Raw genomic sequence first — 27,995 nt, forward strand, 5'->3', positions numbered from 1 at the left:
CGTCATTCAGCCTCATGCGCAACGTGTTCTATAGGGTGTTTTCACATGACGTCACACGCACCTGTTTGACCGCCATTGTGGTGGTACCCTTCTTTTATCCCGAATACACTTCGTCATCGTCATTCTCACATTTTCTTTCATGAAAAGTATGGTTGTCGCATTGAAAAATAGCGCAGCTTATCATCTTGCAATGCCGCTAGCATGAAAAGTGACTACCAGTGGGAGGAGCTTACCAACATGCCGCGTCACTGCCTAGTCACAAAGTGACGTAGGTGAAAACTCCCTGTAGCGACAAAGGTCGCTAGAACCTCTTTTATTATTCTCACTGGAGAGTTTTCGCTGGAGCGTACGCAAGGAAGTGACTTGTTCACATTTGAGCTCGCGCACTTTCTCACGTTCGGAGCGCGTGCGGAGTTTGCTGCCGCAAATGGGTTTATTCACATGACGTCATCCGCAGGAGACCGCCACTGTCGCTATAGCACGCAGATAACGCAGATGTGCTGCATTCGGACGCCATGTTGTAGGTCCCATCCAAGCCTTTACCCATATCGTACTCACCGTATATTTTGTGTTTCAAAGTTACTGTGCTGTGTGATTCATAACATATCCAAGCAATTTCTATGTTTCCGACGTTAATAGTCATCCAAAAAGCATATATGGCAGCGGACGAAGGCGGAAACAGAGGGACCTACAGTATAGCGGCGAGGTGACGTCAGTGAATAAACCCTATATTCCCTTGCGTGCGCGACGCGGTTGCGTATGCAGTACTATACTCTCTGATGAGGAACAGACGATACATTGCATTACGATCGTCTGCGTACGATGTTTTTGCGGTTGAAATTTCGAATCCATGTAGCATATTGCGTTTCCTGACTGAAATAGAGGTGAGCATGCAGCTAACAGAGCACATGACATGAATGTAGGCGAGCTTGTGGGGGAACCTTATACTGAAAAAGCATGGGTCAGGTCACAAGAAAATCAATGACAGGCCACAGTCGCTTGTGTCTTGCGCCGAGGCTCAGCCTGTTTTTTTTCAGTGTCGTGTTTAGTTAGGCGTCTTATATGCCACCAGACACCGTTTCGTACAGCATACTGGATCAGGTGGATTCAATATAGAGGAGAAGAAAAGTGAGCAAGCTAGCTGGTGTAATGACAAGGAGAACATTTCCTTGAATTTGGGGAGCAACTAAAAAGGACGACAGGTACACGAACGAACCCAGAGAAGCAAATAAACTTCAATAACAGAAGGATCGTGGGGAAAGGAGAGCAATAATGGGGGTGGGAAGTTCAACATTAAAGCGCGAAGTGGTACACCACAAGACGGACAGAGACCAACACGAGACAAGCGCTACTTCCAACAGTTTACTAGTGAAAAGGCTTTCCAGTTATATAAATAGACGTGACACAGCCATCATGTTCTGAAAAATTCCACCGCCTTATCGGACAAAGACGCAGAGAGCGTGCTACTGCCGACGCCCGCGGATACTCATATCGCAGTCCTCGCTGCCTCATTTCTCGAGTCAATCTGTTTCTGTTCTTTTCCTATCTGATAGAACGACTTTGGAACGCTGGCTTACAGTCACACGAGCTGCAATGTTGAGCTAGCCATCCCGCTCTCCCGTTCTTTACGCTGGCATGTTCTCTCACCTTGTCATTCACGCACCGACTGGTTCGGTCCACATGAGGGGTGGGAATATATAATATTGTCAATACAGTGTACAGATTATATAGACGCATATAGACGCAAAATTTGCGCGATACCCTACCTACACAGGATTTCGCACAACCAGAAGAAAATAGGGGGAAGGGCTGATGTGAATGTTGTTTTCAGCGTCCCATACAAGTTGTTGAATCTATGCAGATCTACCAACCCTGACTGGACCACGGCGGTGCAAGGTAAAACACACACACACACAAAATGTGCCGTGTAGGTAGTAGTCGGTTTACTACAGCTAGCTTTTTTCGTGAATACGTATCGCAAGGGAGACTGAAATGACAGATGAGTCCTGGACTTTACTACAGATCACGTCAAATTGTAGCCTGTAGTGCTGTGCACATTTGGCAACCAAAACGAGACAGCTGCGCTCAGAACCGTACATCACGACGACAGAGTGAATCATATCCTTTAACACCAACGTGGAGGTCGATAGAGGCCGGTTTCGTTATAGCTTTAAACCTTACAGATACCAGAGACTACGAGGTCAAGGAGAACTCAGGCGTTCTCGGGAACAGCAGCCACTGCCGTTCTACTGAGTATGGCGTAGCCATGTTGGGGCGCACGTTCCATCTCAAAACGCAGGAACTGAGCCTGCGATTTGCACGAGTAACGGGACGTAGAACCAAATAGTGCACTCAAAAAGCAGCAGATTAATTAAAGTCACCCCCTTCTCCTATTCCTGGCAAAGTCGGAACGGCCCCCACATTGGGCTCCATTTGTGGGAAGACTCCCCCACTGTAAGGAAAGTTCCGAACCCTATTTCAGACAGCCAAGGGCAAGACACAACAAGCATAATCCCAAAGCGCTGGTTTAATACCTGGCAATGATAACAAGTGTTCAATGTACAGAATATTACATTTCACCTCATTACCGCCAGAAATCGGGTAGGGCATCGCCCCTGGTGATGAAACTCCCCCACTCATTATCATATAAATAAAATTGTTGTTGTTCAGTCGTTCCCCAGAGTCCGAAACGCTCGCCCAGAGCAGAATCCCGAGATGGCCGCGTTCGTTGTTCTGCACGTGAGCCAAGTTCGTAACTGCGACCTTCTACTACTTCTACCATACGGTGCCAAACAAAAGCACCACACTGCCCTTTTGGGTGCGATTTCTTACTCAACCCGAGTAGCCAGGAGTTGGGTAACGACGTCAGAGCCTTTATCATCACGTGACTCCAGAGCAGCCACCTTTGACCGTAATTTTCGAACGGCTAGAGTTACTCTGCGCTCAAAATGGCGGACTGGCATGACGGGCGAGAGTGGAAGTGGTGGCATACTGTCTCTTTAACAACTTACCGCAGATGCGTGCACTTCGGCAGATTATGAAAATGCTCGACAGTTTTTAACCAGTCCCACATTTCGAAATTGAACACCACCCATATTGTCTGTCAACAGGACGGTTGGTAGCAGAAGACACATCGTCGTCTGCTAGCTTGTGTGTGACGTCAGAACGACGGTTACCCTTCTTTAGAGCAGAGTAAAGTAACAGATATTCTAATACGAGATTCTAATGAAGGCTTCTGAGGGATCTCAGGCGGTTGCTATTTTGTGGTCTATTTTTAAAGCGTGATGTGGGCAAGCTAACACTTATCCCATCCTACAGTTAGCGATACAAAGTAACGCAGAGTAAAGTAAAGGGAGACAATGTAGTGCATGCCTGCTCTTCGTTTTTAGGGCGAGGGCAGTACTATTTTTGAACCGTGATGTGGGCAAGCTTACGCTTGTCCCACCCCACAGTTGGCAATACAAAACGCTTACGCTTGCTAACGCTTGTCCCATCCTACAGTTGGCGATACAACGCTTACGCTTGTCCCATCCTACAACTGGCAATACAAAAAAAAAAGAAAAAATGTAGAGTTGTCACTCCCTGGCTACTCTGGCTAATTTTCGCCCCAGAGTTATGACGTCATTTCCGCTACTCTGGCTATTTTTCGCCGGCTGAGAGTAACTCGGAGTTGCCAGAGTTGAATAAGAAAACGCACCCTTTGTCGTGAGCTCAGGCTAACCGTTCTTGCCACTTCGTTTTCCTCCTCCTCTGCTTTGAGCCTTCCTCGTCGTTGTCATTGCCACAAGGAGTCGGGCCCGGTTCGGGGCCCGGTTCGGTGCCCGGCCCCCCTGCTGGCCTATACTCTCTGATTGACGGTTTGAGTGACCGAATGCCACAGTTTTCGTATCGCCCGGATTTCCAGGATGCCACCATATTGCCGATTTTACAATTCTCTACAGTGTGTTGACAATCTTATATATTCCATTCCTCTCTCCTACAGGAAACAATATGTGGTCCAAACCAGTCGGTGCATGAATGACAGGTTAAGAGACGGGCCCGGTGCTGAACTGAACACACCGTTCGTTATCGTTAATATTTGAAATTGGCGCGCTCCAAACGTCACGTGACGGCACGTGGAAACCGTTCCGGTAGGCTGAGATTTCAAAGAAACAAAACTGGCAGGTCATTGCGCGTGAGCTCGTGACGAATCGTAGCGAAGTCGTGCATTTACCGCGTGGTACGCAATAACAAAAAGTTGAGTGTCGATCCCCCAGTCAACTTGTCTCAAGCGGTAACGCCACTGAGCTGTAAAAGCCACACAGAGTCGCATTCGACGAATAGCTAGCTCAACATTGCAGCTCGTGTGGCTGTAAAGACAGTGTTCCAAAGTCATTCTATCATAGAAAAAAGAAAAGAAGCAGAAACAGATTAACCAGAGGCAGAGATGATCCTCGTGTCTCAGCACGTCTTCTGTATCTTTTTCTGATAAGGGACTGGAATTTTCGAGAACCTGACGGTCGTGTGACGTGTATTTATGTAACAAGAAAGCCTTTCACAAGGAAAACGTTGGAAACAGCGCTTGTCTCGTGTTGTCTCTGTTTGTCCGTGCCCCGCTTTATGCTTGACTGTGTCAGGAGCGGGTCAGGTGTTGCATCCCTCTGGAGTGCGAAGCGTCTGTTTGGTGGACGTTGTGCAGGAGAGCAATTTGAGATTATATTTCTGCTTCAGTGTTTGCGAACGAGCACAGAGCCACTGTATACGCAGACGCGTTTGGACGAATCGATGTTCTCACCTTCTTGTTGCGTCGTTCGTCGGAAGTGAATGATCGCGTTATTGTTTACATTAGGCGTGACAGTGGAGCTTTTTCTCAGCCGCAGTATGGGCATCTGCTGTGGAGGCTGCATCGGGACGTGATTCTGCTTCGGAGGATTGAGTTACGGCTGCGTCTGGGTGCGGCTCCAGCCTGCTCCAGCGAGGTATGTACGTCATATCCGTGGAATGTGGTGTAGAAGCAGTGCTTTCTTTGGGGTAGGGCTTGTGACCAACGAGTAGTCGATTTATCGAACGCTGCCAACGGGCCCAACAGTAGTATGATCCGACGAAAGGTCAAACGGAGGAAGGGCAGCGGGTGCGACCGCCATGTTGAATGTTCGTTGTCACCCCTTGGGTTCTCAGAAGTACCTCAGGCTTCAGTGGCTTAGTGGCACGTGCCCGATGGAGTTCGCACTCGTCGCCAGTTGTTGTGTCGTTTAACAGGCAATGGAAGGCTAGCACCGACAGGTTCACGCTGCACTGTTTGTTCCGACATATTCTCAAACTCCTCGTTGCTAGCGCAATACTCGGGCTAGGCGCGTACATGGTTGATAAATGATAGTAAGTACTGTGAACAATGGGGTAACATGAATAGCTGCGTAAGGTCTCCCCGATGTTCCGGCGTCTTCGGTGTCAAAGTGCCCACGAGTAAAGTTGGCACACCACTATACTTCGCGGTTGAGTATGATGGGCACTCGTCACGGAGAATTCCGCTGGTCATTGTAGTGCACAAAAAGTTACACTGGCTTGATCGTATATACATGTGACACGGCCGCTTCAAACCAACGTCCTTCATTGGTCCTTCCGTTCGCTCTTCGTTCGCTCTTCGTTCGTTTCAACACAGTTCCGTTAGAAGTCGACCCAGGACGCACATTCCCCCCAGAGCGTTAGTCGTGACGTTATCACCTCTGTGAGGCGAGCTCTTTCACAAACACCACCACCGCACACTATACACTGGCGCTGCACGAAAACGGTGGTACGTGAATTCCCCACCATGCACTGAGTCGCAGCAGTCAATATCTGAGTGTTTGTCTATGTACGTTCATGGGCTCAGAGCTGTTTACGTGGTAGTAACCGGCTTTCACGTATGTGGTGCCATTTCTTCGTGTTTTTCTTTTTCACTCACTCACTCATATGTCATCTTCGACTGGCAGCCACCGATCGCTCAAGAGCGCTCTCTTCGAGTGGTCAAAATGGAGCGCTCTGACAACAGCTTCGGCAGTTGTTTCTTTCTTCCACCTTCTTTCTTCCTCCAGCTCGGACCGCTCTGACTTAGAGCATTGGTATACCGTCAGTCGAAGATAGAGCGATTAGATTTCCCTTGGAGTTTGGCTTCTGCATGAACAGGAACTTCATGACCGCACGAAGTTCAACCTTGGAAAATTTCACGCTTGTAGTAGACATGGGTCTGTTGATAGCACAAGCAAAAACGGACGCTTCGCGTTTCAAATATTTCAACCTGCCATTTTTCTCTTCTTCATCGTCATCTCGCTCTTTGTGTCTACGACGACGAGATCGCGTTTGTATATCTGCAGGTGGGTCGGGCAGTGGGTCTCATCGTCAGTATCATCAGCATCTATTGTTGTTGTTGGGTCGGACCGACCCAAGCAGCACAATGTACTTAAAGTCGAGTGCAATAGGGGTGGACGGGCAGGTGGAAGGCCTTGAACAGACTCTTTAAACTAAAGAACATTGATAAGACACATACCGTCCACCCCTATTGCACTCGACTTTCAGTACATTTTGCTGCTTGGGGAGCTTGTATTGATAAGATGCACCGGTTTGACACACCATGAGAAAAACAAGCTTAAAAAGCAATGTCTGTATGAAGTAATATACCATATATTACTAATATAATATAATAACTACTACTATATATCACTGGCTTGCGCTGTGGCATTGAGGAGTGCTCAGTCACCCTCCCAGGTGTATATCGCTCGCTGAGCGACCCCTGGTTCGCCAATTCCGAACGATGCGCAGCTACCCAGAGCTGACGAGCCGTAAACACGGCGCAACACGTGTTCCATGAGTATCATATATATATAATGTATATGTTTCTCTATATATTCTCTCTTTCTATATATGTTTCTCTGCGTGCAGCCATAGAAGCCATCTTAACCTGTAATTTTTAATTTCAAATACGTCTAGTGTCATTTACCTGTTTCTTTAATGGCTTTCCCCCTCATTATATATATATAATACTAACTATATATGACTAATATAATATACTATACTACTATAAACTCATTAAATGTTAAAACAGTTTCAAAAAGCGACTCCATCAATTCAATAAAAATTCGGCACCCAGTGGGCAGTGATGGACCTGCTTGCCGTAGTCGGCCACGCTCAAGCGGGTAACGTCACGAATATCGTAGGGGGTAACGTGCGTCCTGGGCCGACTTCTCAGAGAACTGTGCCGACATTTGTCTTAAAGCGTCTGAGGAAATTCCAAGGAAAACACCAAGACAGCAGAGATGGCGTTCAGGTGTTTTCCCAGTTTATACCCAGTATAATGCGTGCCATAGTTCGGACGAACGAATGACAGGGTAAAAGAAAATGATTTCGAGGTAGGCGAGTGAGTGTAAAAATAATATGCAGAAATACTATGCGTAGTGATTATTATTATTGCGTAGTGTTCCACATAACTGGACCTGAGTAGAAGTTGTTATTTACAAATCTTACATGAGCAGAATTGGCGGACACCCCGATTTAGTTCACGAAAGTGGCACCACGTGGCGTATCCACCTTCAACTCTCCCTCATATTCTTTTCCCCCTTTCTTCCTATCCTTTCCCTCGTGCTCTTCGATACCCCGTCGGTAATCCCGCTGCCATACCCACAACGGAGTACAATGTGCTCTTCTGGCCTAGATCTTCAAGTACACAAACAAAGCTGTGAAAACCAGTAGAGCTTGGCCGTGTCGTGTGTTTTGAGATTTTGCCAGTCGTTTTCCCCCTGCAAAGGAGTCGCGTTTGACAAAATCGTCTGCGAGGTTTCTCTCGGACTGCCAAACTGAAATTTCACGAACTTTGTTGAGTGATAGCGCATGATGTGTAAAAAAGAAAGCCCGAGCTGCTATGGGAGAAACAAGAAAGGTCCCGTGCGCGCGTACGCGGTATATCGATGTCCGTGAATTAAAAAAAAAAGAAGAAAAAAAAAAAGAAGCGCATTACTTTTATTGCCCCCTAAGATTTAGTGAGCATCGTCATGAGAAAATAAGAATATGTCACAGCCTAGCGAGTTATGTTTTAGAAGAAAAAAAAAAGCTCGTTTCAGAGTAAAGTCCTGGTTTCGGTACCAGGTTTCCTGTCTTGATCGCCCTACAGTATACGGGGAAATTTCGATATCTGCGTGTATTCCGTATTGTTAGCTGTGCTCCTAACAAATGTTACAGCTAGAAGAAATTTTGTCATTACACGAAAATAATCATCTGTTTTTTTTTATCTCCAATTATAAAGTGCAGTATCAGTTACTGCACAGTAGGTGTATTCGCACGAAGTCAATCTATGCAAAAGGTGAAAACAGTTCACTTCTGATCGAAGTCATCAATAATACAAGGACAAATATGATGTGTCAGCGTAGCATGTAGTCTTCTTTAGTGCGTCACTGAGGACAGAAAGAAAACCGAAACAGAGGCCGTCGTGAAACCACAGACATGTACTCAAAAACGCTATTCTCTGAAATGTAGCAGGCCACCGTTTTTCCTGCAGAGGTACATTTCTCATACTGGGCTCACTTCTTCGATACCAATAAACGAGCTTCGTGTGTGTATGTGTCGTCCCCTCCTTTGCTTTTTCCAATCGTCTACGAGGCCGTCTTGGACTACCGGATTGACAATTTCAACAGCATTGTCCATTATTGTGTTTGACATTACGGTGCAGGGATCCAAGACAATTGCTCACCGGACAATTGCTCACCAAAAAAACTGCTGAAGCCGGACAGTTGCTCACCGCCTCTTTCATCGCACTTATATGTAATTTTATTTCGCGTTCTTATGCGATGTGATTTTATTTCTTGTCTATGGCGTTCATATACTTGACTTTTCTATGTTAGCTGAACTTCGATGTACCTCGAAATAAAGTGATCGAAATCCCCGCTGCAAAATAAACACTGTAAATAAATGTTATCTAACTACAAAATGCACAGTCGCGCGCGGGAAACTGTCAACAGCGAACTTGACTAACCTGGACATAGCAATGCAAACACTGAACTTGGACTAACCTAATACGTGCTGTTCAGTCGTGCCGGCCCTGCTAAGCCGCGAATCGGGCGCTAAAATGCGGCTGCTAAACTGACTTGAACAGATATAGAAAATTCCTGAACTTTAGTGGTTAAACTGTGATTTGTTAAATAGCATGGGCGTACCGTGAGGGGGGCAAGGTCACTTGTGAAAATTGAGCACACTCTATCTATACGTCACGATTTTTGTTCTCAGATGTCATAATAATATCATAATCAGTCCGCGCCACGGAAGGCGGTTGCATGCTTTGCCCCCCCCCCCATAAAAAAATCCGAGAAGAACGCCCCATCGACGCAGGTCCTGACAAAGACTCTTCAGGCGTGCCTGCATCTCTCGCCTGGACGACCTCTCGCGTCCTCGTCTTCACTGGTGGATTTCCTAGCTATTTGAAGCAACTTAGACAGCTAAAAATGAAGTGCATCTACCATAAAAAAGTCAAGCGCCATAAACGCGAAATAAAATCACAATATAAGTGTGGTGAGAGACCCGGTGAGTAATTGTCCGGCTTCAACGGTTCTGTGGTGAGCAATTGTCCGGCCTCAGCAGTTTTTTTTTTTTTTGTGAGCAATTGTTCGGTGAGCAATTGTCCGCGCCCCACAGGACGTCTCGGTGTACGGACATTTTGGTGTACGGACTAACGGGAGTTGGACAAAATGTAGTTGTGGATGTGTAGTTGTGGATGTGTAGAAAAAAATATCCTTCAGGCTCCTGCGTGCCCAAAAGTACAAGCGCGTGGTTTCGCACGGCTCATGAAACACATCACAACTGACCAGGTGGTGCTACCATTTGTTCACCCGATTTGTTAAAGTTCGGAGACACATTTGTTTTTAATGAGTTTATGTCGAAAAGTCGAAGGGCGGATTATAACAAGACCGAAAAATAAAGAGTTCCAGGAGGATGTCCCAACTATTAAATATATTTTTAGGAGTAAGTGAACGGCAAATAAATACACTAGATTATTACACTCATGCTTCGCCTCTACCGACATAACCCACTAGTACGGGAGTCCTACCACGCTTCTATGCTTGTGCACATGTATGCTTCAGTCATGCGCGTGGTTAAAAACATGACGTTGAAATTTGATGTTCCTCTCTAGCCGCCCTCCCTCACCAGCCGCAACGAAGTGTGTTCTCCTGAAAGAAACATTTTTCTGTTGTACTGTGCCATTGAACGCGACACATAACTTCAGAAAACAGCAGGCAAAAGACTTGGTGAGCATTTGTCCCCTTTGAGCTTTCATACTGTGAGCAAATGCCCTGGCGCATTTTTGAGCGCGCAGGAGCCTGCGGGACCGTTTTTATTTTATTTTTCGCCCACGCAACCACCGACCTTTTTTTTTTCTACGCCCAGCGGGTTCCAGGACATTTGCTCACCGGACATTTGGGCACCGTCCGAATGCTTAGGGCGGACCAATGCTCAACAGGATTTTTACGTGCGTCCTGTTTTCACAAATTATGTGTCGTGTTTGGTGGCAATAGTATAATAATAATAATAATAATAATAATAATAATAATAATAATAATAATAATAATAATAATAATAATAATAATAATAATAATAATAATAATAATAATAATAATAATAATAATAATAATAATAATAATAATAATAATAATAATAATAATAATAATAATAATAATAATAATAATAATAATAATAATAATAATAATAATAATAATAATAATAATAATAATAATAATAATAATAATAATAATAATAATAATAATAATAATAATAATAATAATAATAATAATAATAATAATAATAATAATAATAATAATAATAATAATAATAATAATAATAATAATAATAATAATAATAATAATAATAATAATAATAATAATAATAATAATAATAATAATAATAATAATAATAATAATAATAATAATAATAATAATAATAATAATAATAATAATAATAATAATAATAATAATAATAATAATAATAATAATAATAATAATAATAATAATAATAATAATAATTTCGTCAGTGTTCTCAAGGAATTTGGTTTACATAGAGAAGAACGTGCTTTACGTATTTTTTGTGTATTATAGATTTAAGACCTGATCTGCATGTGTTTGTGGTCTCTGGTGGCTTTTAAACATTTGGGGAATTTTCTTTCTTAATATTTTACACCCCACGTACTGGTCGGTGCTGTACAGATATTTATTTTTTATTTATTTTTTCAAGAGTAGATGGAGAATCGCTTTGTCATTTTGTTGTGAGTATTATCTCGAAAAGGGTATCCTCATGGTACGGATACTATGAAATTTGAATTCCATTTGTTACATCTTCATTGGAAGCATTTGATTAGATGTTACTCCCCTTGTACTTCTACATACTTTTTCCTCGGTAATGGCCGCGTATTTTCAAGGCCTAAACAACGACATAGAACTACCGTGGTGCCCCTCCAAAAGCTGTTAGACTCGCTAGCCATAAAATTATTGCGGTAACCTAACATAATAAAATAATTTCAAATAATAAATTACGTGATTGACAATTATACAGGGTGCTTGCTCTAACGTGTCCAGAAATTTTATTTAAGGCGAACGATGAAAGAGAAACGAGCTCTAGTTTTGAGCTACTTGAGAAACAGGTGCTACTATAGTGAAGCAGTACCTGTTTCTTACACAAGTAGCAGAAAAGTACCACTTGCTTTTCTTTTATCGCTCGCTTTAAATATGATTTCTGGACACTTTAGAGCATACACCCTGTATACTGCTTCTGTGGTTTCACCTCAATCTTTTGTTTTCGTAACTCGAGAGCAAAAGCTGACTGACTGAACCAATGCGTAGTGCAAGTCGGAGTGCATTAAACGTGTTACTTTTGTCGCTCAAGTCAATTTTTTTTGTATAGTGTTTCCTTTACTGCGGACCGCATTATTTTTAACAAATTCATCACAATGAATCACTCCCAGGATGGCCATAATATGATAAAATGGCTTATTCCATGCTTTTGTTCCATTTATGGAAACTTGAAGGGCAACGGGAAGGTGCAGAGTTTTTATCGACACGAGAACACAGGAACGCGACATGGTAACTTGGTAAGCTTTTTGGAATACAAGGGAAATAACGTCTAATCAAATGCTTACACCAAAGCGGTAACCGACAAGTCCTGAACAAATGGAATTAAAATTGTTAAATATCATAATTGCATATTGTTTGTTGCAATAAAATGAGTTGAGTTGAGTTATCAGTACCTTGAAGATACCCACTTCGAGATAATACTACAAAATGACAAACCAATTCTTCATCTACTCTTGGAAAAAGGGGGGGGCGGGAATGAATATCTGTACAGCAGCGACTAGAACATGGGGCGCAAAATATTAAAAAAGAAAATGCCCCAAAAGTTTAAAAGCCACGACAGACCACGATCACATGCAGAATAGGTATTAAACATATAGTAGTAAACCAAAAAGCACGTTCTTCTCTATGTAAACCAAATTCCTTTACAGCACTACATTTTATGCCAAGCCGCCCTCTACCCTTTGTTTTATTACGATATGTCGACATCGTGGCAGCCATTCCTGGGACCATTTTTCCCGGAACCGACGTTGCAGTTATGTCCCGCCCCCGCCGCTGTAACGCTTTGCAACGAAACGTCCGTGCACCGAAATGTCCTAGACCCAATAATAATAAACTATTGTCTCACGAGAACGTACTGTGCATACATAGTAAAAATCACTTCTGCCACTAGAGTTATAGTAAGAGTTACGTTTTTAGAGTAACGCGTACAACTCTGCGAATAGCATACAATACAACAAGTGCAGACGCCCATCACGGCTTTCGTACGTGCACATGACTCTTCAATTTTCTGGCCCGTATCAGGCCAGGAATTTGAAAACACGGAAATACTAAATTTCACGTCTTTGTTGCATCGCACTTGTTATTTCTAGCTTGTACTGCAGAAAGCCAAACTAACAATTCCCCTGGGATGCCTTTGCTTTGTGTACTTGGGGAGAAGGTTGCTGCTTCCTTTTTGTGGTTCCAGAGCAACCTGTCCAGCGGGGTGCACAATTCCCTCATTTCAACTTCTCCGTCCCGGTTCTTTGGCAAGAAACAACCGGCTCATTTCAACCGACCCCAATTCACTCGTCGCATTGCTTCTCCCGGCGAGTCAGACATTCCTTCGTTGTCGTGTTCAACCTAAGAATGGCATTGTCCGTGCATCCTGTTCTCCCTTCACTGGGAGTTGGGATGGGGAACTGGGCTACAATCTCTGTCACGTGGAAGGCCTGTAGAAATTTTTAGGTAGTGTACGTCACAGGAAAATTCAACCATCAAATTATGTCCATATTATTTATAGTTCTGAGGTATAGCCATGCATTTGCAATGACTTGTGAAAAGCACATAAATCCCATACAGCATGTGTAAAATACAATTGTCTGCGCCTTGTGCCTTTCACATATAATTGTAATAAAACATTGTTGCGTCTAATTTACTTATAGTTCGCTACCGCAAAGAAGAAGGGAAACACAAAGAACACTAAAATCAGGGTGAATTAATTCGAGAAGTGAGCGGGGTCAACCACGTCATTGAGGTATATTTAAAATGCTGTAAATACAAAATGCATCGTCACATGCCACCAGTGACAACCACCATGCCAGTGGCACGTTGCGACTTTCCCTATTATATTCTATAAAATAGAAGGAGCCATGCCTTTGTACTAGAACCTCAATCACTCTTCCAGAGTAGAACAGAGACATCAACCACATTTTTCAAAGATTCGCACATCAGTTTAAAATATACAGACAGCTATATTAATTTATGACTTCTCAAATACCTGTCAGATAACGTTCAATCACGCGACAAATGTGGTACAATTATGAATGTGGCAGTCTCGCCGACCAAACGCTCAAGGCGTAAAAATGCTCACCAAGCTTTTTGCGTTCCTGTTGTTTTCGCAAGTGTGGTAAACAAGAAGAAATGGCCAAGAGAGACCAAAGCGAACGGCCAGCCCGGGGTGTTGGTACCTCTTTCCCCTGAATTGTTCGAAATCGTTATGTGTCGTGTTTCGTTTGTAGCACAGTATGAAATGTCTGTTACACTTTGTTGTGGCTTGGGGGATCATCATGTTTTCAACAACGCGCATGACTGAAGCTCCTTACTAGTAAAATAATTCAAACACGTGCACAAGCACGATAGGACTCAACTGGTAATGGGATGTATCAATAAAAGCTGAGCAGAAGCGCAGGGCATTTATTGGTCGTTCATTCACCTCAAAAGATATCTTTAACAGTTGCGAAGCAGACTGATTTAACTAGTGAAAATTTCGCGTGACTGACAAGTGTAAAAGTGTATAAAAATAGCGCGGTATAAGAATAAGCGTGGTCGTTTCTTGCCGTGAACTCTGCTTTTCTTTCTTTTTTTTTTAATGCCTCAACAGCTACATAGTATATATATGGTGAGACGCTACGAAGATTATCCGTATATTCCTGGTCGGTGAACCTTGGAAGGTATTTTGTACTTCATACCTCAGGGAGCGGTGCTGATGTGAGGTGATGTTCTTCTGTACAGATAGCGAGCACTAGAAGGTTTGTGCACTATGCCGACTAAGCAATTTTGGTTCAATACCGCCAAACAACAAAGAAAAGCGAGTTGTGGCTATATAGGGCTACAATGACTGACAGCATCTAAGATTATCATATCTTGGGTCAATGGAGTCATTATTGTCTGTTATAAGTTATTACCCAACACCCCCATCGCAGGAAGACTGAAGCTGGTCTTTTAGCAGCTGTTGGACGATGTATTGCTTCTAAAAAGTTAATAAAAAAAATGATTTGAGGAATATAACAATTTATTGTTCGTTATACGATGACACAATGGAAAGGATGAAAATAAATTATGAAACTGTCAGGATGGGCTCATGGTAAAATCGAACGGGTGAGCAAATGTCCGGTCTTAGCTAATATAATTACTTAGTCTGTACATTATTAATTAATATCCCGTAGTATCCGACCCGGGTCTCGTTCCCCTGTTGCACCCACAGTCGGCGCGTTTGCTCAAATTCTTTGTCCAGACGGCCCTCCCAGACGCCAAAATGACATTTTGATCAACTTTGGTTGACAATAACACTTGATATAAAATTGATATCAGAGATGTCATAATCTAATTAGCTAGTCTGTGTATTATTAATTAATATCCCAGAGTATCGGACCCGGGTCTCGTTCCTCTGTTGCACCCACGGTTGGCGCGTTTGCTCAAATCCTCGTCCAGACGGCCGTCCCAGACGCCAAAATGACATTTTGATCAACTTTGGTTGATAATAACACTTGATATAAAATTGATATCAGAGATGTCATCATCTAATTATTTAGTCTGTATATTATTAATTAATATCCCAGAGTATCTGACCCGGGTCTCGTTCCCCTGTTGCACCCACGGTCGGCGCGTTTGCTCAAATTCTTTGTCCAGACGGCCCTCCCAGACGCCAAAATGACATTTTGATCAACTTTGGTTGACAATAACACTTGATATAAAATTGATATCAGAGATGTCATAATCTAATTAGCTAGTCTGTATATTATTAATTAATATCCCAGAGTATCGGACCCGGGTCTCGTTCCCCTGTTGCACCCACGGTCGGCGCGTTTGCTCAAATTCTTTGTCCAGACGGCCCTCCCAGACGCCAAAATGACATTTTGATCAACTTTGGTTGACAATAACACTTGATATAAAATTGATATCAGAGATGTCATAATCTAATTATTTAGTCTGTGTATTATTAATTAATATCCCAGAGTATCGGACCCGGGCCTCGTTCCCCTGTTGCACCCACGGTTGGCGCGTTTGCTCAAATCCTCGTCCAGACGGCCGTCCCAGACGCCAAAATGACATTTTGATCAACTTTGGTTGATAATAACACTTGATATAAAATTGATATCAGGGATGTCATCATCTAATTATTTAGTCTGTGTATTATTAATTAATATCCCAGAGTATCGGACCCGGGTCTCGTTCCCCTGTTGCACCCACGGTTGGCGCGTTTGCTCAAATCCTCGTCCAGACGGCCGTCCCAGACGCCAAAATGACATTTTGATCAACTTTGGTTGACAATAACACTTGATATAAAATTGATATCAGAGATGTCATAATCTAATTAGCTAGTCTGTGTATTATTAATTAATATCCCAGAGTATCGGACCCGGGTCTCGTTCCTCTGTTGCACCCACGGTCGGCGCGTTTGCTCAAATTCTTTGTCCAGACGGCCCTCCCAGACGCCAAAATGACATTTTGATCAACTTTGGTTGACAATAACACTTGATATAAAATTGATATCAGAGATGTCATAATCTAATTAGCTAGTCTGTGTATTATTAATTAATATCCCAGAGTATCGGACCCGGGTCTCGTTCCCCTGTTGCACCCACGGTTGGCGCGTTTGCTCAAATCCTCGTCCAGACGGCCGTCCCAGACGCCAAAATGACATTTTGATCAACTTTGGTTGATAATAACACTTGATATAAAATTGATATCAGGGATGTCATCATCTAATTATTTAGTCTGTGTATTATTAATTAATATCCCAGAGTATCGGACCCGGGTCTCGTTCCCCTGTTGCACCCACGGTTGGCGCGTTTGCTCAAATCCTCGTCCAGACGGCCGTCCCAGACGCCAAAATGACATTTTGATCAACTTTGGTTGATAATAACACTTGATATAAAATTGATATCAGAGATGTCATCATCTAATTATTTAGTCTGTGTATTATTAATTAATATCCCAGAGTATCGGACCCGGGTCTCGTTCCCCTGTTGCACCCACGGTTGGCGCGTTTGCTCAAATCCTCGTCCAGACGGCCGTCCCAGACGCCAAAATGACATTTTGATCAACTTTGGTTGATAATAACACTTGATATAAAATTGATATCAGAGATGTCATCATCTAATTATTTAGTCTGTGTATTATTAATTAATATCCCAGAGTATCGGACCCGGGTCTCGTTCCCCTGTTGCACCCACGGTTGGCGCGTTTGCTCAAATCCTCGTCCAGACGGCCGTCCCAGACGCCAAAATGACATTTTGATCAACTTTGGTTGATAATAACACTTGATATAAAATTGATATCAGAGATGTCATCATCTAATTATTTAGTCTGTGTATTATTAATTAATATCCCAGAGTATCGGACCCGGGTCTCGTTCCCCTGTTGCACCCACGGTTGGCGCGTTTGCTCAAATCCTCGTCCAGACGGCCGTCCCAGACGCCAAAATGACATTTTGATCAACTTTGGTTGATAATAACACTTGATATAAAATTGATATCAGAGATGTCATCATCTAATTATTTAGTCTGTGTATTATTAATTAATATCCCAGAGTATCGGACCCGGGTCTCGTTCCCCTGTTGCACCCACGGTTGGCGCGTTTGCTCAAATCCTCGTCCAGACGGCCGTCCCAGACGCCAAAATGACATTTTGATCAACTTTGGTTGATAATAACACTTGATATAAAATTGATATCAGGGATGTCATCATCTAATTATTTAGTCTGTGTATTATTAATTAATATCCCAGAGTATCGGACCCGGGTCTCGTTCCCCTATTGCACCCACGGTTGGCGCGTTTGCTCAAATCCTCGTCCAGACAGCCGTCCCAGACGCCAAAATGACATTTTGATCAACTTTGGTTGATAATAACACTTGATATAAAATTGATATCAGAGATGTCATCATCTAATTATTTAGTCTGTGTATTATTAATTAATATCCCAGAGTATCGGACCCGGGTCTCGTTCCCCTGTTGCACCCACGGTTGGCGCGTTTGCTCAAATCCTCGTCCAGACGGCCGTCCCAGACGCCAAAATGACATTTTGATCAACTTTGGTTGATAATAACACTTGATATAAAATTGATATCGGAGATGTCATCATCTAATTATTTAGTCTGTGTATTATTAATTAATATCCCAGAGTATCGGACCCGGGTCTCGTTCCCCTGTTGCACCCACGGTTGGCGCGTTTGCTCAAATCCTCGTCCAGACGGCCGTCCCAGACGCCAAAATGACATTTTGATCAACTTTGGTTGATAATAACACTTGATATAAAATTGATATCAGAGATGTCATCATCTAATTATTTAGTCTGTGTATTATTAATTAATATCCCAGAGTATCGGACCCGGGTCTCGTTCCCCTGTTGCACCCACGGTTGGCGCGTTTGCTCAAATCCTAGTCCAGACGGCCGTCCCAGACGCCAAAATGACATTTTGATGAACTTTGGTTGATAATAACACTTGATATAAAATTGATATCAGAGATGTCATAATCTAATTATTTAGTCTGTGTATTATTAATTAATATCCCAGAGTATCGGACCCGGGTCTCGTTCCCCTGTTGCACCCACGGTTGGCGCGTTTGCTCAAATCCTAGTCCAGACGGCCGTCCCAGACGCCAAAATGACATTTCGATCAACTTTGGTTGATAATAACACTTGATATAAAATTGATATCAGAGATGTCATAATCTAATTATGTAGTCTGTATATTATTAATTAATATCCCAGAGTATCGGACCCGGGTCTCGTTCCCCTGTTGCACCCCGGGTGTGCCCTTTGGATATCCGGAAGGAATAGCCCTTCGCCTTTCGAACTGTTTCGACGCATGTGTATTACGGTAATACTAGAACTTAGTGCGCGGGACGCCTAAGAACGGATGCTTGTCTGGGACGCATGTTTAAAGGCCCAGGGTGCATCAGGGTTAACACTCACACACCGTGCGGTGGTTGATATGTGGCCTGGGGGATGTAGTGATTCAAAATAGGCGATGACATTTCAAAAATTTTACTTTCTTTGTCGAAAAATCATGGTCTAAAAATGGGCCCTGTGCAAAAATCGACGAAATCCCCATAGGCGCAATGCATTGAAATTCATTTGACCTGGGTGCACTAGATATACATTCTGCTGCTGCCATTCTTGTTTCCAGGAGTTCTTTACATGTTCTTCTTACTTGTTAGACGATGACATCTTAAAATTTTTATTCGGTTTTGGTGTTAATTGGCATAAACGCAATTTCTCATTGTACTCCTGTCCTGTAAGGCCGCTTCCCGCAATGCAGTTCGGTATAGCGGTGGAGCGTGCCGACGGGAGGGTGACCGCGAATTCTGCGAATGCACGTTTTAGTGAATACAACTGGCGTACGGGTAAGATCTTTAATTCCTGAGAAGTTTGTGGAGATGATACTGTAATAGTTTAATTCGGAGAGGTTGGCCGCCCTCAACACTGGGATTGTCTACTCCAGCACGCTAAGTATGGTTTCGCTACTAAAGTGCTTGAACGACGTGTGTACCAGGAGAGTCCCAAGGAAGGATATCACAGAGTGGAGCACAGCTGGTCCATGGTCACCCAGTACTTCATTGAGATCAAGATGTTCGTTGTCGTATCCGTCTTGTCGCCTGACACCGTAGTGGAAAAAAATCGAATGGAATTGGGAATAGGAAAGGTCACTGCATCGTCCGCACCAATGCCGTTGTGTCCAGGAATCCCCTGCCTGCTTATGTGGTGTCCTTTTGCAAGAACAGTATTGCACTACATGATGATGTCCTGTTCAACAACTTCAAGACCACATGCGTCATGACATCATGAAGTGTTTCAAGGTCGCCCTTCGAATAGCTGAAAAGTATCGAGTCGTCGGACATTCCTACAATGGAATGTACCGAATGACGTTCAGTACTCCACTAGCCTTGTGTGAGAGGCGAACAGCACGATGTGCACTGGATACTTGCGTAAGGATACAGGATGTCCCTATATCCTTCGTTGATACATCAGTGAAGGCGTTTTTCGCTGCCGTGTGCCTGGCTGTGACTTTCACTGTTAGCTGTCTCAGCACGTGCATCGAGGTGGTCCAGTAACACTGGGCTGATGAAGAGTTCAAAAGGGAGCAAACTGGGGCTTCAAGCACTTTACGTAGCAGGATTTCGTGACGGAGTGGCATCATAACATCATGTACGTAGGAATTAGTCAGATGGCCTATAGTCCATGCGCGTGAATTCCGCGTTGCCAGACAAGTGTAATGGCGAAATGCTTCTACCTCTCTTGAGGCGTCCACGGATGGCTGCCTCGCTTGAGCTAAACCCATGAGTCCGGGCGTTGCGATTGTCGAGATCCTACGGCTGGCTAACCTTTTCAGTGACTTTCTTCTTTCTTCATTTCTTCTTCGTTTTCCCATATTATTCCTTATGCTGAGAAAATAAAGCCGAGCAGCCACCAAAAAACTTTCGAAAACTTTGTCTTTCGACTTGTCTTGAACTTCCTACAATTTTTCGACACGTGTCCCTTGAACGCTTCTAATAATTCATTAACACATTCTTCTCTATCACACATAAACAACGATCCCATCGCGAAAGCAATGATTTCACTATCCCAGTCTGATTCATAGTAGCTGGAAAGCACGTGGTCTAGTATATATGAGCTGTTCCTTTTGCAAAACGAAATCTCTTTTTCTAGTGCCGATGACGAAAAATCATAAGGCTGACCATGCTTCCTAAAGATCTGATGCATCGCCAGATGGGTTATTTCGTGGGCTAGGACTTCCAACGTCTCATTCTCGCTTTCTCGTGAAGTGACGTAGACTTTACATCTGTCATAGAGAGTCATTCCTTTCCAAAGGCCGTCATCGCTTGTATCAAGAAAAATAATTTGAAATGCTTTGTCGTAGAGACAGACCTTGACAAGTACCTCAATCACTGGCCGCCGTTCGCAGAAGTGTTTGTACAACGAAAATACATTGTGGCTTGGTGTAGAGCCCAGCACTCGAGTGCGCTTGACTAAGCGTTTCACCAGGGACATATCCCTGGGTCCACCTCAAATGTCGAAACGTAGTTTCCAGAGCGGAGGCTGGTCCCGAAATGTGGAAGAGCTGCAAAGATTAGAAAAAGATTTTTATAATTGTCGCTTCTGGAATACATTGTTCAGCAAGTTATAATAGCAGATTTCATGAGGAGTTGTCGCAATCATGATTGGTCAATGTTTGATCACATCAATCACATTCATTGCTCAATCACACTGATCACTTCATTTGTGACTAACTACACCGTGGCACATCAGTAAGCAAGTGATATGTAGATCCCGGATTTATAGGTTCATGTCTAATGTTTCGCTATAATGCTAATAGTGCCTTTTCCGTACAGGGCACGAATTGGGCGGTGGGAAACCTAGCAGCCTTGATATTAAAAGTGCTTATAAATATATCTATTTTGGGGGACAAGCATACTGTGATTGCAGACAACGCCGTTACACTGCGACATGCCGAAAACAAGCACATGACCCGTTATTTGTAAAGCTCCTGGGTCCTCAGCCATTCAGTCATCAAGCGGTACGTTTCTTTGAAGAAACACATCTGATTGACATTTTGCGACACTTTGTGGTCCCTCTTTTGTGACATGTGTTCCCACTGGTTCCGGATGTTTGTCCCCCACCCACCCCAACTACTTGGTATTCTCTCTTTTCTTTTTTCTTTCCAACTATCTGTGTGGCTAAGTAGTCTGGGGCAGTCAGTCTGACTTCGTCGACGTTCTGACGTCCCAATATTTTTTCTTTTTTCTCTATCACATCACACACGCCTTATTTGTGAATTGGGAGCTTCGGATGTTACACCACCAACGGGGAAGTGGTATTCTGTCAGTCGAAATCTGGAAGCTTCTGGTCGAGCCCTCTACGATGCTATTGGCTAGTGCGAATAAAGAATGTGCCGGAAGGCCCAGTGTAGCTGCGACAAAGCAGCGAAGAGGCTCCACCACGTCCTAGAGAAAAACCACTGCTTCAACAACAACAAATAAGTAGTAATTATGATTTAGTGGAATGATTTGCCGCTGAGGCGGCGCCCTATCCCATTGCTTGAGGGGGAGAAGATGGTGAATGATGATGAATGTTCAGAGTTCACGCAGAAGCCATGTTGCTGCTAAGAAGGTGATGAGGGCTTGAAGAGCTCGTAGCTGATGCGCTGGGTTGGCCGGAGACGCAAGCAGTTGAGGAAGGGCAAGTGAGGGTGTCCTAATCTAGTCTACATCTATTGTTTCTATTGCGTATTTGCAAAGGGGTTGAGAGCTCTGTTATATTCTAAAGGCAGTTTAATTGCTTTAATGCTTAATGGTTGCCACATTTCGATGTGAGCACAGGTCATAATGATCTTTTAAACTTTAAAAATGGGCACAACATGCTGGTGATGACCTATAACAACAATTGAGTTTTCAAATTTTAGACAGTTTTCTGTTCTTTCTCTGCAGTTCACATACAACAGCACATAAAAGACCACCCAAGCTTACAATCACGAATATAACGTAATATATAATCATAGAGTTCCGCTCAGTGCTTACTTTTTTCTTCAGTAGCACGAACACCCCAACACGACGATCCACAACTCCTGTCTTCTGAGAAACTGTGTGAAAAGATGCACTGGACATATCCCTGCTGAATAAACCTCGAAGTCTTCGAGGAAGTTATGTTCGAGGTTCTTTGCCTTAGAAATGGAGGACAAAGAAGCCAGGACACAGTGATTCTGTGTACTTGGGCAGCCCCGTTAGATGTGTTGTCTGTTAAAGACAAAAGTGAAGTGGCGTTGTATTGGGAGAGAAGTATCTTCGGTGCGGAGTAAAAAAAAAAACACAAACTGATAGTACATGTAAAAGCACAGACGTTACGTAGAAGTATCGAGTAAGACACTACGATGCCATGTGTTGCTCATCATCATAATTGTCTCGCGACGTAAAGTCACAAATTATTCGATTCTCCGTGCCCAAAATCAAAACCCGCGTTTTTCCGCAACCAGCATTGGAATCCGCGTTTTACCGTGACCACGGAATCATAGGATTCCTGATCATGACTCATGATGTGCGACTTATCCTAGCGGGCAATGATGGCTTCACCCTGGAACATCCGGCAGAACTCTCAGATCAAATCACCAATTGCTCTCCGGCCTGGGCGTCATTCCGCCATAGCAGATTCCAAACCTCCGTCATGTTCAGGGCGTCGACAACAGTACGGCCGACTTGGGTATCTTGGGTCACAGCCGTTGCTGCGCACCATGTCTTGTCAGCTTATAGATGAGATTGCCGCTGCCCAAGTCGATGACCTCGAGGAACGCCACGCATGTCTTCATCCGGCCCTCACACCTCCTTGCACTGGACCCTACCCATCCCTAACCCGAACTGACCAAACTGTTCGTGTGAGCATCAACGTCAGGCACGATACGGTGTCCCTTGATCGTATTAAGTCTCCACCTAGGTCGTCTCTAACATCTCGCTTTACTTGACGTCCCCACGGCACCTTCGCAGCCACCAAGAATCTCTAAGTGCGTCACCTGGTCACACTTCAGGTCGAGTGTCGCAAGCCCTGCTCCGACCTATAGGAGGGAGCCCTCTTGCGCTCCCGGCGGCTAGGTGCGCACGGTGGGTGCTTTGAGAAACTGACGTAGTTTGGTGCTTCCCGAATTTTCTATTGCATTTAAAGAAATACAAGTCTCGGCCAACTTTGAACGACCCTCTTACGTTGCCACGTAAGATACAATAGAGGGGATAAGGTACTCAAGAGAGTAGGAAAAACCTTGCCGTGAGCGGCTATCGTCTAAATTTCTCTTCTCTCTCTCTCTCTTCCGGTTTCTGGAGCATTTTAAGTTGAAATGGTAATTTACTTGATTAGTGGATCCGAGTAGTGGATAAGTGTTTTTATTTCAATTAAATTGGTGAGGTCCCACGGCACGTCATGCTGTTCGTAGCCACAATCTACTACGATATGATTCGTAGTAGCAGTGGTGTATGTTCCATGAGAAGATGTAAAATGGTTCTTGTCGAAAGGGGTTCTTTTAATACAAGCTGCAGATATAGAATGGTGTATGCTTCCAAATGCAGCTTTTTACTGGTCACACTTGAACACGTGTGAGTTCCAGAGTAATACTAAACAAGGCTGGTCTAATGCTTGGATACTAAAAGTCGGTCCGGCTCTTATAATATCGTGCAGATACTACACTCAATGCGCTTCGATACCCTTGCGGTACTCGTTGAGGCTCGACGTGCCGCGCTCTGCTCGGTCTTCACTCATCCCTAATTCGACAAATGCCGGCGTATCACGTTCCTATCTAGACTGGCTTGTGCCTTTCTGCTGAAACTATTCTGTAGCGGGTCCTGACTAAAAGTGTAAGGCTATGCCTCGGAGCCCTACCGCAACGTCCAACATTACAGCCGTAGCCGAGTCGAGGGAACCACCCATGGCCTACACAACGAAATGTTGAAGCCCTGCGTCATTACGCTCGTCTTATAACCCGTCATCGACGTCACCCGCTCTTCGTCAGAGTACACAGCGATGACTCATTACCTTCGTTAAGAGCATAGCAGAGCTCACGTCTTTTGAGACGTTTTTTCCCGTTGCTTTCTCTAGAGCAGCTCGTCCCGTGGCGCGCCCGTGGACGACGACGGTGAAGACCTGCCTCTGGTGCCTCATGCCACCGTTCTAGCGTGAGGCAACGATCACCTGCCCGCAGGAACATTCCATCGTCGCCAGTCAGGACTCACGTAGAGGAGCACCACCTCCTCAACATTTGGTGACACGAGTGGTGGTGGTGGTGTTCCTCTACACGAGTCCTGGCCGGCGACGATGGAATGTCCCAGAGGGCAGATGGTCGTGGCCTCACGCTACGACGGTGCCCGTAGAACTGGGCTGGCAGGTGCAGTGGCGCGCGGCGACAGAGGCAAGTCTTCATCCTCGTCCACTTGCCGTCGCAGTACCGCGGTAAGCGGTCTCGCATCTCCTTTTTTTTTCTCTCTCCTACCATCATCGTCATCATCTGAGAAAAACACTTGACACTTCGAACTCGTATGTAGTTTATCAGACCATTTCCTTTCGCACCTGTGGACTAAATTGAGGATAGCTGCCTTACCTCAGCGATGTTCCGGCGTGGGTACTCCTCCTTCATACCGTGTGTTCCACCTTAGAATATTCTGATAGAGAAAAACAAGAACAAATTAAAGAAAAGAAAAAGACCAATAAAAGAGACACCTTTTTAGCGAACAACGCATACGTCGCAGAGAAATGTACTGCAAACGCCCCTCGCGAGCATTTAGACTTCGGTCTTTAGATAGGCGTTGCTGTGGTCAGCCATATATTCTTGTGATACCTACGTGCTATCAGTTACTGTATGAGCCAGCGCAAAGTCAACCACTTTTATGGGTACGCTCGCTTATGTTCCACATGCGAATTATACAGATTTCTTTTTTCGTTACAATGAGATCGTCAGAACACCCCTAAAAACGACGTTTTTTTTTTTTTTTTGTAGTTCTGCCGCGTAGTATAATACTACTATACTTTATTTACTCAGAACAGCAGGCGTGACTCTTCTGTTCCAAATTACATAAATTCTGGTAGTTCTGAGGTAATTATAATGCTAAATAATGGATCTGTGTAACCCATTATACATTTGACTATACATAGTGGTTGGTGCTAAAAGTGTTACGCGATGTATTAGCATTTCTTGATTTTAAAATGCTGTCAACCACTCCCTCAGGGGCTACAGCCGCTCTAGACACCATAAACTACATAGCAAAGAAATATGGAAAATACCAACAGTATAATACCGCTGCTGAGATTGCATTCTGATGCATGAACACAGCAACTTCCGCTTGATAGCATGTTTCCGCGCAGCATGGACTAAACGTCAGCCATGAAAGATGCAGAACAAGGAATGTTTCCACTGTTTTGTGGTCATCGTAAAAGATAACGTTATAATGAGAAAGTACGCTGAACAGGTCGCTCTTCTGAGAGAATATATAGTACCCCAAGCAGCACAATGTACAGAAAGTCGAGTACAATGGGGGTAGACGGTATGTGCCTTATCAATGTCTTTAGTTTCACGGGTCTGTTCAAGACCTTCCACCTACTCGTCAACCCCCATTGTACTCGACTTTCAGTACATTGTGCTGCTTAGGACAACTGTCTCTGTGTACTCATACATCAAGGGCATCGTACTACGTGGCTATGAGAGGACATTCCACTGCAGTAACAAGTGTATTACGTAGCTGGCTCATAAAGATACACGGTACAAGACGAGCACATGCACATATTTCACTTCTGCGGAACGCAGCCGGCGTGCCACACAAGGTTGCCGAAGCTCCGGTAGAATAGGCGTTCGAGTTTGCACGAAGGTGGTGAATATAGATGGTGATCAAAGTATAGAGGAACGTACACCTCGTCGTTGCCCTGGGTAACGTCACTGGAGCGGTCATTGTTGCTTGAACGTGTAGCCAATCATGCTGTGACCCGCCCTGGCAGCAAAAGATATGTGAAGGCGAAGGTGAGCACGGAGGAATAAACGAGGCGCAACCGAGGGATTCATGAGGGCAAGCCAGAACTTTCTTCAGACGAGGTGGTAGCAGGGATGAAACATCTCGCGTGAATGTCGCCTGAGACGGTAAAAGACAGCTGATCAAGCCACATGCCATTTACAACTGCCTGGCTCTCGTCGGCAGTAGTCGTGTACACTCCATCTCTTGGTGGCCATGGTAACTAAGTGATAACGAACCCTGCTGCTCTGAAATTTGACGATATATAGGCTGAGAGACCACCGATAAGGCTCGTCTAACGGTCAAGTACAGAGCAGTCGAGCGGGCAAATCAGAGTCTGTCACGTGGAGAAGGGACAGTAAACAGAATGATACCCTAGGCTGTGTGCCATGGAGATTATCTCCAACCCAGCGCCTGAGATAAGGGCAAGAGTATAGGGGAGTTGTGTCGGGACATCTCTTGCTCAAGTAACGAATGGCCTTGAGCTGGAAACTGTTAAAAAGCGATGGCGCATACTGCACAGTTCTTATACCATTGTTAAAAACGAAGTATGTGTAGCACGAAACACACAGCGAAGTAGTGCTGGGGATCTCAAACACGCGGGCCGTATCTGACCCGCCATGACCTATTCGGTGGCCGGAGAGACCTTGACCACAACAGAACGAAACTACTCTCTCAAAAAATTAATGAAGAATTAGGAATAGAATAAGATTTTCAGGCATTGTTTTTACCGATGCCCGGCGTAGCTGTGCCTCTGTCCCTGTCAGGCAGAACATACTCATGTGAGCACTGCTTGTGGCTCATGAATCTCAACGAGGATACGGACAGCAACCTGGACTTCGCGTGCGCTTTGGTAACCTGCCACTGTGAATATCGTGAGGATTAAGGAGGGCTCGTCGAACTGTCACGCTAACAACAACAACAACAGATAAATTAATGATGATGAATGGTGAAATTCGCCACATGAGGTGCGGCCCGCTACGCCAAGGCACTATGGACGGAATGAGATGTGTCCTGATGACGAGACGATGAACGACGCTGAACAGGGGTCGACAGTCAGTGGAGTCAGTGAGACAACATCAACAGAACGCTAGGCAAAAACACAACACACACACACAGCACACAGGTAGGCAGACATATCATAGGGTAGAGAGGAGACCGGTGTCCCAGAGAAAAATCTGGAAGTACTCCAGAGCTTGGCGGTGGTCGATCCGGTTAGGCCAAGAGCCGAGGATTGTTGCCAATGCGAATGGTGCGGCCGCGTTCGATTGCAGGCGACACTGTGGAGCTGCTCTTTGGGAGTTGTAAAGATGGCAGTCGAGTAGCACATGCTTAGTATCCGTCAAAACAGCACAACGCGAGCAAAGCATGGAGTCGGAACGGCCGATCAGATGCTTGAACTGGGGGGTGAACGCAACCCCGAGACGAACCGTATGCATCAGCGATGCAAACTGGCGAGGCACACGAGAGGGCATGGTGAAGCAAAGGTCAGGTTGCCACTTCACGCATCGGAACTCTTGATGGAACGTCACGGGACCATTGTGCATGTGCGAGAGGCCTCACTGCATCATTGAGGAAGGTTCGCCTGTCACCTTTGGGGAGGGTAATCCGCACGCTTGATCGGGAATGGTACGCAGCTGCTGCAGTCCCGCCAGCCCTTCACTGCCGCGGATGCCGCAGTATGCATGAAGTAGACAGAGTGCC

General features: G+C 44.5%; 1 protein-coding gene and 1 long non-coding RNA gene across 4 annotated transcripts in view; one reads left to right on the plus strand and one right to left on the minus strand.

Moving 5' to 3' along the window:
- Positions 1 to 4,540: 4,540 nt before the first annotated feature.
- The window catches only part of LOC135401363 (uncharacterized), a 40,130-nt gene continuing 16,675 nt past the window's right edge, over positions 4,541 to 27,995 (plus strand). For both annotated transcript variants that reach the window (XM_064633733.1, XM_064633736.1), the window contains exon 1: positions 4,541 to 4,958. The gene's annotated coding sequence lies outside the window, so the exon portion shown is untranslated. The remainder of the gene's footprint in view (positions 4,959 to 27,995) is intronic.
- LOC135401364 (uncharacterized) lies at positions 19,162 to 27,876 on the minus strand. 2 transcript variants are annotated; one of them, XR_010424801.1, is made up of 4 exons: positions 26,195 to 27,876; positions 24,893 to 24,953; positions 22,338 to 22,553; positions 19,162 to 20,881 (listed from the first exon to the last, which is right to left on the minus strand). It is a non-coding gene; the product is annotated as an uncharacterized LOC135401364 (long non-coding RNA). The 2 variants fall into 2 exon arrangements; XR_010424800.1 differs by having other exon boundaries at positions 24,893 to 27,876.

This window comes from Ornithodoros turicata, chromosome 7 (assembly GCF_037126465.1).
Source record: "Ornithodoros turicata isolate Travis chromosome 7, ASM3712646v1, whole genome shotgun sequence".
NCBI classification, from domain to species: Eukaryota; Metazoa; Arthropoda; class Arachnida; order Ixodida; family Argasidae; genus Ornithodoros; species Ornithodoros turicata.